This window comes from Podarcis melisellensis, assembly GCF_964234715.1.
Source record: "Podarcis melisellensis genome assembly, chromosome: 6".
In the NCBI taxonomy this organism is placed as follows: Eukaryota; Metazoa; Chordata; class Lepidosauria; order Squamata; family Lacertidae; genus Podarcis; species Podarcis melisellensis.
Window position 1 is genome coordinate 16,591,032 of NC_138538.1, and position 16,390 is coordinate 16,607,421.

At 40.9% G+C, this 16,390-nt stretch overlaps 1 protein-coding gene across 5 annotated transcripts in view; it reads left to right on the forward strand.

Moving 5' to 3' along the window:
- The first annotated feature begins 3,154 nt into the window (after positions 1-3,154).
- Positions 3,155-16,390, forward strand: part of ZNF217 (zinc finger protein 217) — a 33,255-nt gene continuing 20,019 nt past the window's right edge. The window contains exon 1 of one of the 5 annotated variants that reach the window (XM_081916705.1): positions 3,155-3,647. The gene's annotated coding sequence lies outside the window, so the exon portion shown is untranslated. Of the gene's footprint in view, positions 3,648-3,964; positions 4,196-4,386; positions 4,904-6,033; positions 6,132-6,251; positions 6,420-16,390 lie in introns of those variants that run through there. The other 4 variants (XM_081916706.1, XM_081916703.1, XM_081916701.1 and 1 more) reach the window with 4 other exon arrangements.

Here is a 16,390-nt window from a genome sequence, read left to right on the forward strand (position 1 = left end):
CTTCCTCCTATGTTCTTTTATATCTCTCTGTGGGTGGGGGTGGGGACTTTAACTTCTCATTCATCACTTCCCTAGCAGTACTGCTAGATCTACTGCAAACCCCTTGCTGATCTACTGCAAAGCTCCCAGAACTCTAGCAGTAGATTTTGATCACTGCTTTCTCAGTGGTGACCCATAGGAGGTCCACTTCTCTTTTTCTTTTGCTGTTTTTCAAACAGAGGCAAATGTATATATAATTTAAAATCCATTGGATATTTGGGGAGCATAGTGTGTTAAGGGTTTGCTGTTTGCTGTTGTCTTACATACACCAAATTCTGGTTTTTATGTATTCTTTTTAGGGTTTTTATGCTAATTTTAAATTCATTTTTTTGTGAACTTTTTCCTCCACTAAAGAGAGGAATGTAAATATTGTGGGTGGTTAGAGGAGAAAGAACACAGTATCGGAACTCTCCTTTGTCCCTGGCTTGGGGCAATGTCAGTAGCAAACTAGGAAAAAATAACAGTCTCCAGCACATTCTCCCATGCAATGATCTTGCCTGGGTCTTCCTGTACACAAGAGGAAATTCCTTCTGTGCTGCTTTTTTCACTAAGAAGCCCTGAATAATTGTGCTAGGAGACCATCTGCCTGCAGCTATTCCTCAACAAGAAGTTTCATTTGCGGATAGTCCTTATAAGAACTGAAATTCTGAGAATGGGTGTCTGAGATTGCTTTCTTCCTCCTCCCTCTTCCCTCCACATCCCTTTTTCCTTTTTTGTTGTGTCATCTGAAATGCAAGGCTGAGAACAGGGACTGTTTTGCAATAGACTCTTTTGGCTGAAGAGCAGGGCATCAATCAATCAGTCTTATATATGAACAGGAATTGTTATGTATCTGGTAACACTGTTAAGAAATAACCTGGACCAGGGATGTGCAGGTGACAGGGTGGAGTTCTGCTCAGAGAGTTGTTGGCTCAGATCTCAGAAATTCCCACTGAATTCTGTTACATCACAGTATATTAGCAAAACCTCACAATGACTCTGAGTGTGCACGTTATCCATTAGAAATTAATGGATGACATTCATTTCTGGGGGGAAGGCTATCGTGAGGTGCTTGGAGACAACATTCCAGTGCAGACAAAACATGCACACTCAGCCAGTGCCAGTGACCTGGTTGCACAGAGAAGGTCGCCAAAGAGGAGAATGTGCTTTAATATGCAGGGTACATAGGCTGTGTACACATTACTGGCTTAAAACATAGCCAGGTCATTCTTTAGTGCTAATTTGGATTCAAGTTGGTCTGGAGGGGAAATGCCAAAGGGATGCCACTAATTTTTCAACCCGGAATCACATAACCTGAAGCATCTGTAGCCTGAGGTACCACTATACAGTTCAGCTGCCAATCTGACAAGCTTCTCTATGTGGAACTGGGAGCAAAGTGCCTTATTTGGTTATTTTTTTATTAAAATATTTCTATACCACAAATATTTCTATACTTACTACAGCAGTCCTGAGGCAGCATAGCATCTATATCATCATCACCATAGAACTGTAGTGCTGGAAGGGATAACAAAGATCATCTAGTCTAACCCCCTGCAATGCAGGAGTCACAACTAAAGAATCCCTGACAGTGACCATCTGTCCTCTGCTTAAAAACCTCCAATGAAGGGGAGTACACAACCTCCCAAGTAAGTTCATGCCATTATCAAACAGCTCTTACTAGAATACAGCTGGAGAGCACAGATGTGTTTTTGGTGCATCAAAACAGCTTCTATCTGCCTATCTGAGCACTGGCCTTGTGGCTTCTAATGCCAGAAGTGAGCCTGGCTGGGAAAAATGTATGGGGATGGGCTGCTGGAAAAACGGGAAGAGTACAGCACAAATACCAGCTTGTCCTTTTAAAGTGCAGCCTCACCTTACTGAGTGGGTAGACATGTGTTCAAAGATCTAAAGCTAGGCAGTCATCAGGAAAATACCTGTCTTTGCTCTTTTTGTTTCATCCCCATATTGATATGTGTGAGAAAGTGTTAATGTATTCTAAATAAATGCAGCCTGACTGCCACACTTCCAAGATTCCAATAGGTAAAGACAGTAACAGTGTTGGATACAACATTACCGTAAAACACAGTCTTCCAAAACTGCACAGCTGCTGTTTATTGTTGCTCCAGTAGCCTTGGAGGACAGATCAAAACAACAATGCCTATTCCCGGTATTTCAAATTTACAGAATGCTGCAGTTGTTGGGTGCCTGTTAACCTAAACTATGCCAAAGGAAGTCAGATAGAAGAAACAAAGTAAAATTTACAGTAGTGTCCTCTTCACTATTTAAAGAAGAAATTTACATGCACAGAGAGAAAAAGTTTGCTCAAAATGTACTTGCACTGATAAAGAAACAACTCAACTTTTGTTAATAACCTTAGCCACTATTCCAAAGCAACCTTGAAAGCTATTGTTTTGATTGATGAGGTACAACAGCTCAGGCCCAATGCTCTAGAAATGTACTGCTCTATCTGACCAAATTGTCAGAGTAAGGAGTAAATTACAGAACTCCATTCTCCTCACCACAGTTGTGACCATTATTTCTCCTACATGTTGCTCAGTCCCTTTATTCTTGCTGGTCCTCCATTGTTTTTAAATTAATTCTTACACCACTTAAAATGCACTGAATAAATAGGGACACATTTTAAAAAGTACTAGCAGTGCCTTTTTTGATTCACATGCACCAATTTTAAACAGCGCCATGAGAGACACCCCATACAGTGATAGCACTTTGTTTTGCTGCACTTTATGTGGCAGTCCAGAGTTCAAATCTCACCCCAGTCATGGTTGCCATCCATCTGTCTCAGGAGACAATGGAAGAGTGCGCCATCCGGGGTAAAGTCAAACCGCTGGAGAATAACATGTTATATTGCAGCTGGGGCAAATGAAGCGATGCTATTAGACAAAACTATATCGTTCAACCTGAGGACCTCATCTGCCATTTGGAAATAATAATGCTAGCCTGCCTTACCGAGATAATGTGAGGCATTTCAAATGCTTAAATAGAGTTTTATAACTATTAAATAATAAATCAGAGAGCAGAGGGTTGCAGATAACGCTGGGGAGATCCACCCCCATGACTTGGATACGTGACCAATAAGACTCTAGTTTTTGGCCTCACAGATGAATAGGGAACATTTGCTCTCCCCCCCCACAACATCCGGGGGGCAACGGTTCCCCACAGCAGGCCTAACTTATGTCACAAGCGTGAGAGCCTGTGAGGGTGCGGCCCCATGCACAACTCAATGTGCCAGGGGTGGGTGAGTGGGTGACTGCACATAGTGGGGAGTGGGACAACACTGACCAGTAAATAAATATAAAACAAATGTATCTGCCTCCCAAAGCTGAACCGAAAGCATTTTTTCTTGGCCTCATAACTTCCTCACTTCCCTTGTTCTTCATTCCATGTCTGAAATCTTTGGCCCTCCCCGCAAAACAAACCCACACATTTTCTCTCCAAAACCCTCCTCAAATTTATGGGGGAGGGAAGGAAGATAAATAGCATTCCTCTTTTGTTTCGGGGTTCGCTATAAGGCTTTTTCTTTGTCGCCACGACTAGTCTTGCCTGAGAGACTCGCCGCATCCCCACGGCAGAAGCGAGGCGACCTGCAGCCCGCGGAAGCCGACGCCACGGTCAATTTTGCTGAATCTTTTAAGGTGCCCCCTCCCCACCCAAGGCCCCTTCGTTGTCCTATGCTCTCACAGACTAAGGAGGAGGGGGGTGTATCTCTCTCTGGAAACTTTCTTAAAATGCCCCCCTCTCCGCCCTAGGTGAAAGAGCCCCATCACCAACAACCCCTTCTTCTCCTTCCCGCCCTCAGGCCCAACCGCTTTCCTTGGCGCGCGCGCGCGTGTGCCTTGATCTCCTCAGGCCGCGGCGGCCTCATCTCTCGTTTCCCTCCTCCGAGCTGTTTGGGGCTGAGGCGCCACGAGGGCAAGGGAAGAGCGGAGGCGGCCCTGATCGAGGGCTGCGGGGAGGCCGAAGCGCCCTGCCCGCTGCGGGGCGGACAACGAGACTGGGCCTAGCCGAGTGGGCCGCCATGGCGACAAGCCAGCTCCTCAGCTTGGGCGAGTCACTGTGCAGGGAACCTGCAAGGCCACTAAAATAGCCCCTTTCCCTGTGGGATTTTGTGTGCTTGACTATGGGGATTATGGCTCGAGGGTCATTTTTCCTCTCGAAGGTGACTAGCCTTCCCCCCTTTCTCCAGAGGATGTGCCCATGGGCAAACCACTAAACGTTAGGCCGCGCTTTTGTAACCACTGCTCCGGGAGTAAATGCCATTGAACTCAATGGGTTTTTTTTATCTGAGTAGACGGGGATAGGACTGTGCTTTAAGGATTCCGCCCCCACCCGCCCCCTGCTTCCATCCAGAGGGATTAAAATAACAGAATTACTGCCTTCAGAGCTGGCACTTTGCGTTGGGGAATTGTTATCATCCTCATAATCATTTATTAAATTTGTATTCCGCCCCTTCATCCAAAGATCACAGGGCGGGTCGCAATTTCAAAATACTATATAACACAAAATGTGTAACGAACCAACACACACCCCTACCTCCCACAAACACCTTTAAAAGACTTTAGAATATTTCTTTCAGCCAAAGGCCCTGGTTATACAGAAACGTTTTTTGCCTGGTTCCTCAATATATGTTATAATCCCACTATTTTGTTGTTGCTCAAGTGTGTTTGATGAGGAATGAGGCATCTCTGGAGGGAGGTGTTGAGTTATGGGATTAGGGGTTTAGGCCGCAACCTTTGGGTGCATTCACCCACAAATCCCATTGTGTTCTCTAGGTTTGTTTTATTAAACGTCTTAGTAGTTGTGCCAAGGACTGTTCGCTACACAGGGCCTCAGTGGATCTCAGCAAAGCCTTGCGACATGGCAGTGGGTATGGCGCTTAACAGCATCCTAGATAAGTTTTGAAATGGCTTAGTATTTGATTGTTATGGTAATGATGCATTGATTCTCATTTTAGTTCTGTCGTAAGCATATTTACATGGAAAAGTGGCTTACTAATTTTAATAATAATAATAATATTCCTTGCTTCAAGGAATATTCTTAGTTTTAGATTTTATGATTTATGTGTTTTCCATTTGGTTGTGTACTTTTTGATGTGTTTTATTTATTGCTTAAGACTTTTGTTATGCTGGTAACTATGTAAATCTTGTCATGTTGTAAGCCACTTTGAGCATTGCTTTAACTATGAAAAGGTGACATTCAAATAAGATGATGATGATGTTTACAATTTAAAATAATTGGGGAGGGCATGTAGACATTTTAAAAAGCATTTTATATGGGAGAGGTCATAATCCTGTCCTGAAATTTTGTAGGGAATTATGGAGAATCATAGAATCATAGAGTTGGAAGAGACCACAAGGGCCATCGAGTCCAACCCCCTGCCAAGCAGGAAACACCATCAGAGCACTCCTGACATGGTTGTCAAGCCATAGAGAAAACTATGGCAACGGGATGATCATGTGTATGTACTCTTTAATCAGTATTTTAGTGTGTGATTGTTTATGTTTTCATGTTCCTCTTTCGTTCCTTTTGGAACTAAGGCAGTGTATACATGTTTAATGTAAAGTAAGCAAATGAAATGTCCTTTTACAAGCATCCTTGCTAAACCCTGGGACATAAAAGGTGGCACATTAATTCATCTCCGCCGTTGAATTGGGGAGGAATCGCCCCCTCCCCAGTAAAAGTGGGCAGGTGTGTGCTTGCATACACCTAACTCTTCTCCCACCCATCCCTTTTCAAGACTGGTGGTTTCCAGCAGTGCCCTCATTGCAGCATCTCTCCTCCTCCAATGACTTTTGTTGGGAAATGCCCTCCCTTAACCTTTCTCCCAAATCCTCCTTTTCCCCAAATGGTATCAGGAAGAGAAAAGCCAAAAGGATCAGGTGTGTGTGTGTGTGTGTGTGTGTGTGGCTGTAGCTCACGCAACCAGCCTTAAAAAAAAAAAGCTAACTCCCAATAGCCCTCCTTCCTCCTCCCACAAGAATCCCTCCTCCCTCTCTTCTTTCTCATTCAAACGCAGCAACTCCTGTTGTGTCAGTTTTTATCTTCTTCCTACCACCACCAACAGCCACCACTAGGCAGAGGAAGATCAGCAGCAGGTAAAAGAAACCTCCCTCCCCCCCTCAAAAAAAGCACCCCATTTTACAGGTCTCGTCGTTATGCTATATTTCTTCCTCTTTCTTTCCACCCCTCCCACCCACCAAAAGGGAGGAAGATAAATAGATGAGGAAGGGGAAGATTAGCCTCGCTTCCTCTAAACTTCTTGCTGTGTGTGATTTCTGCCTCGTCTCTTCTGGCTTGCAGCCTCTCTCTCTCTCTCTCTCTCCCTCCCTTCCTTCTTTCTCTGCCATCCAAGTAGAGGTTTGAAACTTCCATTAGAGACATAGGTATTTGTTTTCAATACTCGATATGTCGATCTTAAGGAGGAGGAGGTGGGGGGAAGAGGAAGGATCTTCTTTGTGAGTCAGGGATGTTCCTGGAGGAAAGGTTTGCAATGTGTTTTGCTCATGGTTTGGGGAGGGGGGGCGCGGGTGGAGGGGGGCTTCAGATTTGCTAATGAAAAGTTTATTGATCCGTTTTTGTCAGTTTCATTTTGAATGCTGCTTCTGCGGAATCTAATCTGCCCCGGGGCGTTGTAGAGTTATTTCTCCCCCACCTCAAATTGTGTGCCTGTATACAGTATATATATGTGTGTGTACACAATTTTTTTTTTAAAAGGGGGAGTGGAAAAGGAAGAGCTGTGGCTCTTCAACAACAATAGACTTTGCTAGGAGAGGAGGAGAATACAAATTCATTAAAGTGTGTTTGGTGATGTGAACTGACTTCCGTATACTGATACCTTACCTATATATGGGGAGACATTAATTATTGGCTAATCGGCTTCACTTTGGGTGTGTTAGGGTTTCTGCAGTTGAAATAAACAAAAACCTATTCGCCAAAAGCAGTCATTCGACACGCAGTCCCGTGTGCCCACCCCTCCCCTCCCCTCCCCCATTATAATGTATGCTGTGTGTGCCTTGTGAGTATCAGAATCGAAGTGTTAAAAAGAGTTTCTGAAGTGGTGGCCAGCAAAATTTCTGTCTTGGGTTTCTAGCTTGAAGGGCTTTTGGATGTTCGAATAACTTCGGCATTGTGGTTCAGATGGAGTGTTTGCAAAGGAAAACAAAACGAAAAGGTTCCTTGTGGTTATTTTTTTGTCCTTCCTAAAATGACCTTGAAAGCTAAAATATACACATCGCTTCTGATGGGTGGAAAGGGTGGTGGGGGGCTGAGGGGCGAGTAGAAGAAAGAATCTAGCATATAGCCAAAAGCAGAAATAGGAACTTAATCATGTAGATGAAGTGAAATCTTTTACAGAAGAATGTGAAAAGGGAAGTTTCTGCATGTGAAGGGAACAGAAGGAAATAACACACTTACAAATATGTCGTGGGGGGGAGAGAAGAGTCATATCATTCTTCACAATGTATTAGGCCTTGAGAAGCTTGCCTGATATGATCAGGAAGGCAGAGAAATAAAACGCCTAACTACACACTGAATAGCAGGCATTGACTTGCTGACCACTTCTGTTGGCAGCTAGGGGCTGGTTTTTGTGTCTGCAAAGGTATCTGAGCACAGTGCTCTTATAACAATGGCTTGCAAATGTTTTCTCTCGCCATGTTTTGTTACACTTCAGGGGGTCTTCTGTAGATTTGGGACTTGAGATGCCTTTTTTAAAAAAAAATATGTTATGACTTCATGATTAGTTGTTTTCTGGATCATCATGAAAGGATTGGCTCACATAAGTAGGTTAAACTGCTTTCTTTGGAGGTGGGGGAGGGAAAGTAGGTGGAGTTTGATCCTCTCTTCTCCCCCCCCCCCCCAGTTTTATGTGAATTGATGAGTCAGTATTTAAGATGTGCAATAGGCATGCCAGCTTGTGATGGGACATCAGTTACTTCTTTTTATTAAGAACTCCCACTTGAGAGAATACTAAAATGTATATGCTGCATGGTTAATAAATCTGGGGGTGGGGGAAAGAGAGAGAGGAGAATTCCCTTGGTTTTCTTGAAGTGATGCTACTGTTGAGGCTTTATTCAGATAATCATCATGCATAACAAACAGCTGTGGCTGAGAAAATATTTCAGTGGACTATTGATTGATCTGACATACCAAGTTATATTCCCTTCTGCAAAGTTTGAGTCGTTGATTTCAGTTTCATTGTGGTTGTGTGTGCATTCATTGGATTTGTTTTTGTTTTTTGGAGAGAAAGAAGAGTGTTAGCCTGTTTGGAAAAACTTAGCATGTACATATAGCTATTTGATAATAGTGGGTTTTAAAAAATATAAAATAAAAATGTATAAGGTTGATTCAATTATGTCTTCATCGCTTTGGAGCTGCTTGAATGACTTGACATGAGATTAGGTGCAACAAAAGAGAAGGCAGGGGAACAACAGCTGCCTTCCAGTTCTGAGGCACTATTGCTCTTAGCAGGAAGGCATTTTATCTTTTAGTGCTGTGTTGTCAGGTTTAAATGTTAAATATTTATATTCCTGTGAAAGGTTGTTAGACTACACTTGTGTGTAAAAAAAAAAAAGCACACACAAACCATGCATTTACTAGAGCCTTAAAAAAAAAAAGATGGCTTATATTTCTGCCTTTACCACAGCCTGTTTAAGATCTGATGTTAAAATACCAAATCATCCCAACTTTTAGCTCAACTTATTTTTTGGCTCTGAAAAGAGCCACCACTAGTTTGTACTTGCTTGGCTGCTGTGTGGTAAGAACTTTTTAAGGTGTGGCTTTAATGGCAGCTGACGATTCTTGCTGAGAAACAAGTCTTATTTTTGGTACGTGTCTCTATGGAAATTCTATGTGAGGCAAAATTGCAACATTGAATGTCCCCTTTAAAGGGGAAAAAAGATTTTATATTGTCCACTGAATAGCTCTTCCTTAAAGGAAATAAAGACCAGTGCTGAAAACTTCCTCCCAAGTTACATATTCAGCATAACATATTTTAAAGTATGGGTGTCTTTTCTATAAAGTTTCAACATAAATAACTTTTTCATGACCTATAGATGTTGGGGTTTTCTAGTTGGTGTTGTTGTTCCAAACCACAGCATGTCTTATAATGGTAACCCATTTTAGAGTAGATGGGAAGCCATTTCCTGGATTTGTTTTAATTAAGCAGTGTTATTTATAAATTTGTGGTTCTTAAAAAGTGCCATAGCGAAGGGAGGCTATATTTATAGGGGTTTTAAGAGGATTGCTACTGACTCCTTCAAGAGAAATTGCATTAGATTCCAGATGGAGAGCTATTGGGTAGCTTGGAATATCTCCTTTGTTTTGGTGGAGACTGGCAAGGCGAGGGGGTGGCGATATGACTGAAAAAAAGGTACTCTGCACTATTCTTTCACATTTGTTTGTTTCATTTAGGGCTTCTTTGAAAAACTCTCTGCCTCTCAAACACTTAGCTGCATTACTTGAGAGTGTTGCTATACTTTGCATCAATGAAATTGCACGGTTGAAGGTTTTATTTGCCTCCTATATGTACAAGATCAAAGTGAAAAGCACGTCCCTGATCCTAATCGTGTTGCTTGAAAGTAAGTCCTACTGCTATTAGTGTGGTATAATTCCAAGCAGTATGTTCAGCATCAAGGTGCAAATTATTGCATGTCTGCTTGGAAAAATAGTTGAAAATGAAATTGCAGATCTCATTTGACTTTCAGTATGGTAGCAGCTGTGTAAAACTGAGACTTTGTAATTAGGCTTTTATAGGCTAGGGAAGTACTGTAGTGATAAATATGGCCTAGTTTTAAAAATATCTAAAAGAGAAAATTCTCACTACTTCTATGCCAGGTATGGTGAAATGTTATTCATACCACACACAAAAAAACACACTCTATTGGCGAATGAAGGACTTCTTTCAGCTCTTTACCTATAGTTAAAATGACTAAGCTTTCCTATCTTTAGGCAAATTTGAAAGAGAAGCTTGACCTTTGAGTTTACTTGCTTCCACAGAGATTCAGATGATTAAATAAGTAAGGCTATTGGACTGTCATTTACTTATTTATCTCATGTCATCCTTTCCAGTTCAACCTACTATTTAAATGTAGAAAATCAGCAAAATTTCTGCCACAGCAGGGCTGCCATTACTAAGCTTACAAGCCCTCCTTTATTCTCATTCTCTTGATTAGAACATCAGGAGTCCAATACAATTGCCCCCCCTTCACATAATTACATTTGCTACGCCTTTGGCATAAAAGATATTCATTCATTATGAACACTTTTTGAGCATTTTTAATGACACTCAAATCTGTGTAAGGCTCCAGCAAATAAAAATTAGCAGATGAATAATACAGAAAAGTATAAAAAGGCTGGATCCTATCACTGGAGATTTGTAACCACTTACAGTATTTGAATTGGGGAAAACATGTTTGTATAATGTCTTGTGTAATCAAGTTTTTGGACCTTAGAAATTGGGTGAGTTATCTGTGCAGCTTGTGTGTGTAAATGTGGATTAACAATTGTAAATTTAAGTTTACTAGCCCAAAGTTAGTGAGCTGGTAGCCTTTATATTATTGTTCCCAATCTGGGGCAAACATGTGGTGGTTTTTTAAAAGTATGTTTTGTAGTTTATCAGTAGTTAGCTGAATTCTTGGTTTAACCTTTTTAAAATTGGTTCATAATAAATTTAAATAATGTTTTGCTCTAAGCAAGGAATTCTTGGGTCTGTTCAAGAATTAGAAGAATTCCACAAGTAGGAATTTTCTCCTTTTCTCAACCTCCTGAACTGTTCACATCAACTATATCAGCAGCTTTAATTAGCATCCTTGAATGACATAGCAAAAGAGGTTAGTAAATAGCATTTTGTGTTGCCTGTTTGTGTATGTTAGAAAAGTAGGGGGGTAGCACATAAATTGGCTCATGAGGGCGTTCCACTTTTGGGGAAACAATTTCTGGCACTTTGGATAACATGACAAATTCCTTTTTGCCAGATGAGTCTCTTAGTCAGTTGGGGTGATCAAAAGTAATATTGAAAATAACAGTCCAGGTTTAGAAAGCATAGATCAGGGTCAGCAACCTTTTTTCAGCCGTGGGCCGGTCCACCGTCCCTCAGACCATGTGGTGGGCCGAACTATATTTTGGAAAAGAAAAAAAAAGAACGAATTCCTATGCCCCACAAATAACCCAGAGATGCATATTAAATAAAAGCACACATTCTACTCATGTAAAAACACCAGGCAGGCCCCACAAATAACCCACAGATGCATTTTAAATAAAAGGGCACATTCTACTCATGTAAAAACACGCTGATTCCCGGACTGTCCGTGGGCCGGATTGAGAAGGTGATTGGGCCGCATCTGGCCCCCGGGCCTTAGGTTGCCTACCCCTGGCATAGATCTTGCATCTGATATATATTTAGATTGCAATGCTATGCACACTTACATAGGAACAACACTTACATAGCTGTGAATTCCATTTAATACAGTGGAGTAAACATGCATAGGATTGTGCTGTTAGGAGTCTTCTGGTTTTGCTTCAGACACATTGGCTTGGTGTCCAGTAAACATTAAATGTAGGATTGTCTTCCTAAAAAGAAACAGATCTCCAGAGTAGGTGGGACCCCTGACAATTAAGTCCAGTCACGAACAACTTGGGGGTTGTGGCGCTCATCTCGCTTTACAAGCTGAGGGAGACGGCATTTGTCCGCTTCCGCAGACAGTTTTTCCGGGTCATGTGGCCAGCATGACTAAGCTACTTCTGGTGAAACCAGACCAGTGCACAGAAATGCCGTTTACCTTTCTGCCAGAGCGGTACCTATTTATCTACTTGCACTTTGACGTGCTTTCGAACTGCTAGGTTGGCAGGAGCTGGGACCGGGGGTTTGAACCACCGACCTTTCGATCGGCAAGCCCAAGCGGCACAGTGGTTTAACCCACAGAGCCACTAAATCTAGGGCAGGGACAATGACTTGTTTCCTCCCCAATACTAGATATCAGAGAAGACATTTAGTTCTTTGATACAGTTTTATTATGTAAACATCTACTCTGAAAACAAATTAGCATGTGATTTTTCTTTACTGGTGAATACATTTTGCTTGTAGGTGTCACAATTAAACTGTAGGAAAGGTACTTGGAATAAAACAAAACTTGTTGCAACATATTTTCACATGATCCTCAAATGCATTTGAATGGAGTAAATAATTTTACCCACTGGGAAATCTTTGGCCTATACTTTCAAGGATTATTGGGCTCCTGAGCTGCACAGATGCCGTGAAGTGATCATATTCTTGCTTGTTTAACTAAATATAATTTTTGTTCTTATTAAGGCCAAGTGATTATAATTATATAACTTGAAATCATGCTGCTTGATAAGTTGATTATAGCATATGCTGGGTAAGTCAGGGTTGGTGACTATTTTAACAAATGTTGGTTGTTTGGTCAAAAAACACAAATACCAACCATTGCCTTCTTAAAGGTAAAGGGACTCCTGACCATTAGGTCCAGTTGTGGACGACTCTAGGGTTGTGGCACTCATCTTGCTTTACTGGCCGAGGGAGCAGGTGTACAGCTTCCGGGGCATGTGGTGAACCAGAGCAGCTCACAGAAACGCTGTTTACCTTCCCGTCGGAGCGATACCTATTTATCTACTTGCGCTGTGTGTTTTTGAACTGCTAGGTTGGCATGAGCAGGGACCAAACAACGGGAGCTCACCCTGTTGCGGGGATTCAAACTGCCGACCTTCCAATTGGCAAGCTCTAGGCTCTGTGGTTCAAACCACAGCACCAAGCTCAATTATGTCTTGTGTATTGTTAAATTGGTCATAGTAATCTTTACAAAGAAGAAACCAGCTGTAGTGCTAAATATTAGTTGTGCTGCAATGATGTTTAAGTTGTGAATTATAAACACCTGGGAGTTACTTCCATGTACCTTCCTTTTTGTTTCCTTTTCTTTTTTTTTAGTAAAACCTTAGTTTTTATTTGAAGAGTTGCAGCTAATCAGAATAGCAATAATCTTTCAGAGCTGCGGTTAATCATAGAAATTGTTCTATATTAATTCATGATTTCTATAGAACTGGTTAATTTAGGTTATATGTCGACCATGAACAAGTAAGACTCTGTGCTTTCTAGGGTGAGATAGAAGAAAGTTGAGAGTATATATATTCAGAAGGAAGAGTTTGGTGTGTCTTGATTTTATAGCTACAATATTTCTGTGCTTACTGCATTCTGCAGTCAGCACAAAATGGTAGAAATTCCTAGGTGTCATATAATGTGCGAATGTTTGAAGTGGCACACTCAAAGACACACTCTTATCAGCTAGAGGCCCGCATGATGAATGTTCTGCTGGAGTGTATCTCCTCAGACTGCAGGTGGGGGAATCAAATGGTTGAATCTTTTCTCCATGTATAAAAAGTTTGCTAGCTTTTGTAGCTGTAGGGAGCCACTTCTTATTCATTCTCTTACATTAAAGTTGCAGGCGAAGTGTTCAAACTACAGGTGAAGTATTCAAACATTTGATTTTCCCACCTGCAGTGTGATGTAGTATAATTTAGCAGCAGATTATTTGGGGGGGGGCCTTCTGATCAGTTGGCTCTTAATGAAAACTCATTTATTGGCTACACTCTTATCAGGCCTACTGAAGCATTGACTTTGAGAGACAGTTCACACATTCAGATGAATAAAGTGGAATGAAACTCTGGGAATTAACCAGTTCTTCCTGCAGGTGTTGCATCATGTGTTTATATGCTGCCCATATTAAACAAAATTAAACACATCACAGTATATGGAAAGCAGCAAGAAGTTGGTGTTTCATTCCTTTTCATTTCATGCTGAGAAACATTTGAATGTCCAATACCGTCCAGAGTTTAAAATGGTACAGTCCGAGTAACTTTGTGCCATGCAATTTATTTGACTATGTTGTAAACTGGTTTGGCAAAACACTGATGAGGCCAAACAGAAATTCTTACAGCTTTTCTACCTTAAGTGATGTAGGGCTGGTAGCAATATCAAAATCTGATATTTTATACATGGTAGGCCTTAAATAGTAATGGCAGTAGTAGGATTTCTTGCTGCAATATTACACACAGCATCTGAAAGAAATTAGATACTATTTGCCAGTTTGGGGTTTCTTTAAAATCCTTTTCACCATTTAGAGCCTTAAATACTGGTCTGAATCATCTAAAAGTTGATACCCTGCAATAGATCGATACAAATAATTTTTAGTACTTAATCCAATACTTATGAGACATAGGATAGCTGCACATTATCACCATGGAGGTATTTGATTATACTGTAGAATTATTCTTGGTAGGCTAAAGCTTGATCTTAATATTATTAAAATAAAATTGCTTTATAAAGTGAGGTGTTGGAGTTAGATTAACCTTTTATAAGCAGTATTTTAAGGAAATTCAGAGAGTCTGAGAACTTTTTTGAGGACATAGAAATGTTTAAGTGCTGCCTGCTCCTATATAAGAATGAGAACCCCTAACATAAGGAAACTAAAGAACACTGGGCATTTACCAGGACCCATGCTAGTAAGGGGTAGCACCTCTTCAAATGGGAGCCAGACTGCATTCCACCCTGCCCCTGCCAGCCCTGTAGCATTTACATATAAAGGATTACCAAATACTAAACATTCCCCTCCACTTCAGTGGATATTGTTTTTCCTAGACTAAGGTACTTTTAAAAAGCACCCCTTTCAAGGCTGAAGTATTTTAATGGTAGGTCTTAATGTTTTCACACATAATGTATCTTATCCAAATGCAGAACTCTTTAGCCTAGGCTCCAATTCTCTCAAATATGCTAATCCATACACCCAACAAAAGGCAGATACAAAAAGACAAAAGGAGTGTTTCAGCTGTTTTGTTTCTGCTCTGGGTCGGGCTGACAGAACTAATTGGTCCCTACTCTGTATGTGCTGGAACTTCTAGTACTAATTAGAATGTGTTTAGTGTCTTGTTCAAAGCTGGACACAGGTATCTCCATCCCAAAGATACTCCAGTGTGATAGTGTTCTTCTGTCTCAAACTTCAGATGGGAGCATAGAAAGGGATTAATAAAGGATATGGGGGATAAGATAATTTTTTTAGAGATGTCTGGCAATTCTTAGGCACATTACATGCCATGAATATTTTTCCATTGTTAACTGGAAGCTACTGCATGTTTGCTGGTTTTAGTGAGATGTGTTGGTGATTCTTTGGATTGCAACCTCTTTCTTTCAATTGGAGTAGTCCTAGTGGGATTTTGGTTCCCTCTCTCTCAAATAACAGGCCCTTGAGATATATCTCACATTAATTTCTGTAATTCTGCATCAGCATTAAAAGTAGTTTGCCAAGCGGCCCAGAGGCTGCCCTTCTAGAAACATCAATCCCCAAACCCCTTGGGGCATGTGAAGCAAACGGAATGACTTCTTTGAATCCTGACCACTACACTAAAAAGCATGAATGCTCCAGACTAAGACAGCTGTGATACTGTGTAGATTGAATTGGCTCAAGTGGCGGTAATACTTGTAGAAATAATTCATTTAAAATGTTTGCATTTAGCCAAATGGTGTGTGTAGTAGAGGGAGCAACAGCAGTGCTTCTTTCTGTGGCTACTGGGAGGGTTGACTGCCTGGGGATCGATTCTCAAAATCCTACAGACTTTACAATACCTTCCCATGGACCATATGATTGTGCCCTCAATATGCTATAGCAAAAAAAAAAAGGCCCTTTCTAGTTCTGATACCCTTATGGAACCTGTGTATGGAGATGTAGATTGGCAACCTATTAACATGTAAAATGTTCTTGTGGCAAAACCTGAAAATGTCCTTAAGTACCAGCAATCACTATTTTATGGACATGCTTAGTAAAGAAAAGGAATGTAGCTTTTTCTAATGAAGGCAGTCAACAATTGATACAAAATATGTGACTCTCAACTGGCTGTAGCTGCTCATGGCTGTAAAATCTGTGCCTGTAGTGATACATGACTATTCTAGCTTACTTGTAAGATCAGTGCATTTTAAAATAATGTTGATGCTAAAACTATGCAGCTGTTGGAAACATTTACATGGGAGTTAGGGTCAAATGCCCAAACTTCTAGATTATTTTATTTTGATCTCTTCTGCAGCTGAAACAATATGTAGGGAGTTCTTTTTCTCACAAAATAGTTATGCTTTGTGTCCTACTGATTTTAATCTTTTGAATCAAGTATACTTTGTTTCCTATGCATACACAGGAGTTAAATAGTTCCAAAATTGGGCAGCATATATTCCATAAATAAAGCATAGGCTTTAATACACAAAGTCCAATTTAAATGTTTCTCCCTTTTATGTGTGTGTATTTAAAGATACCTTCTCTGAATCATGGATCCTACCTACACTCTAGATATGTTATTATATAAA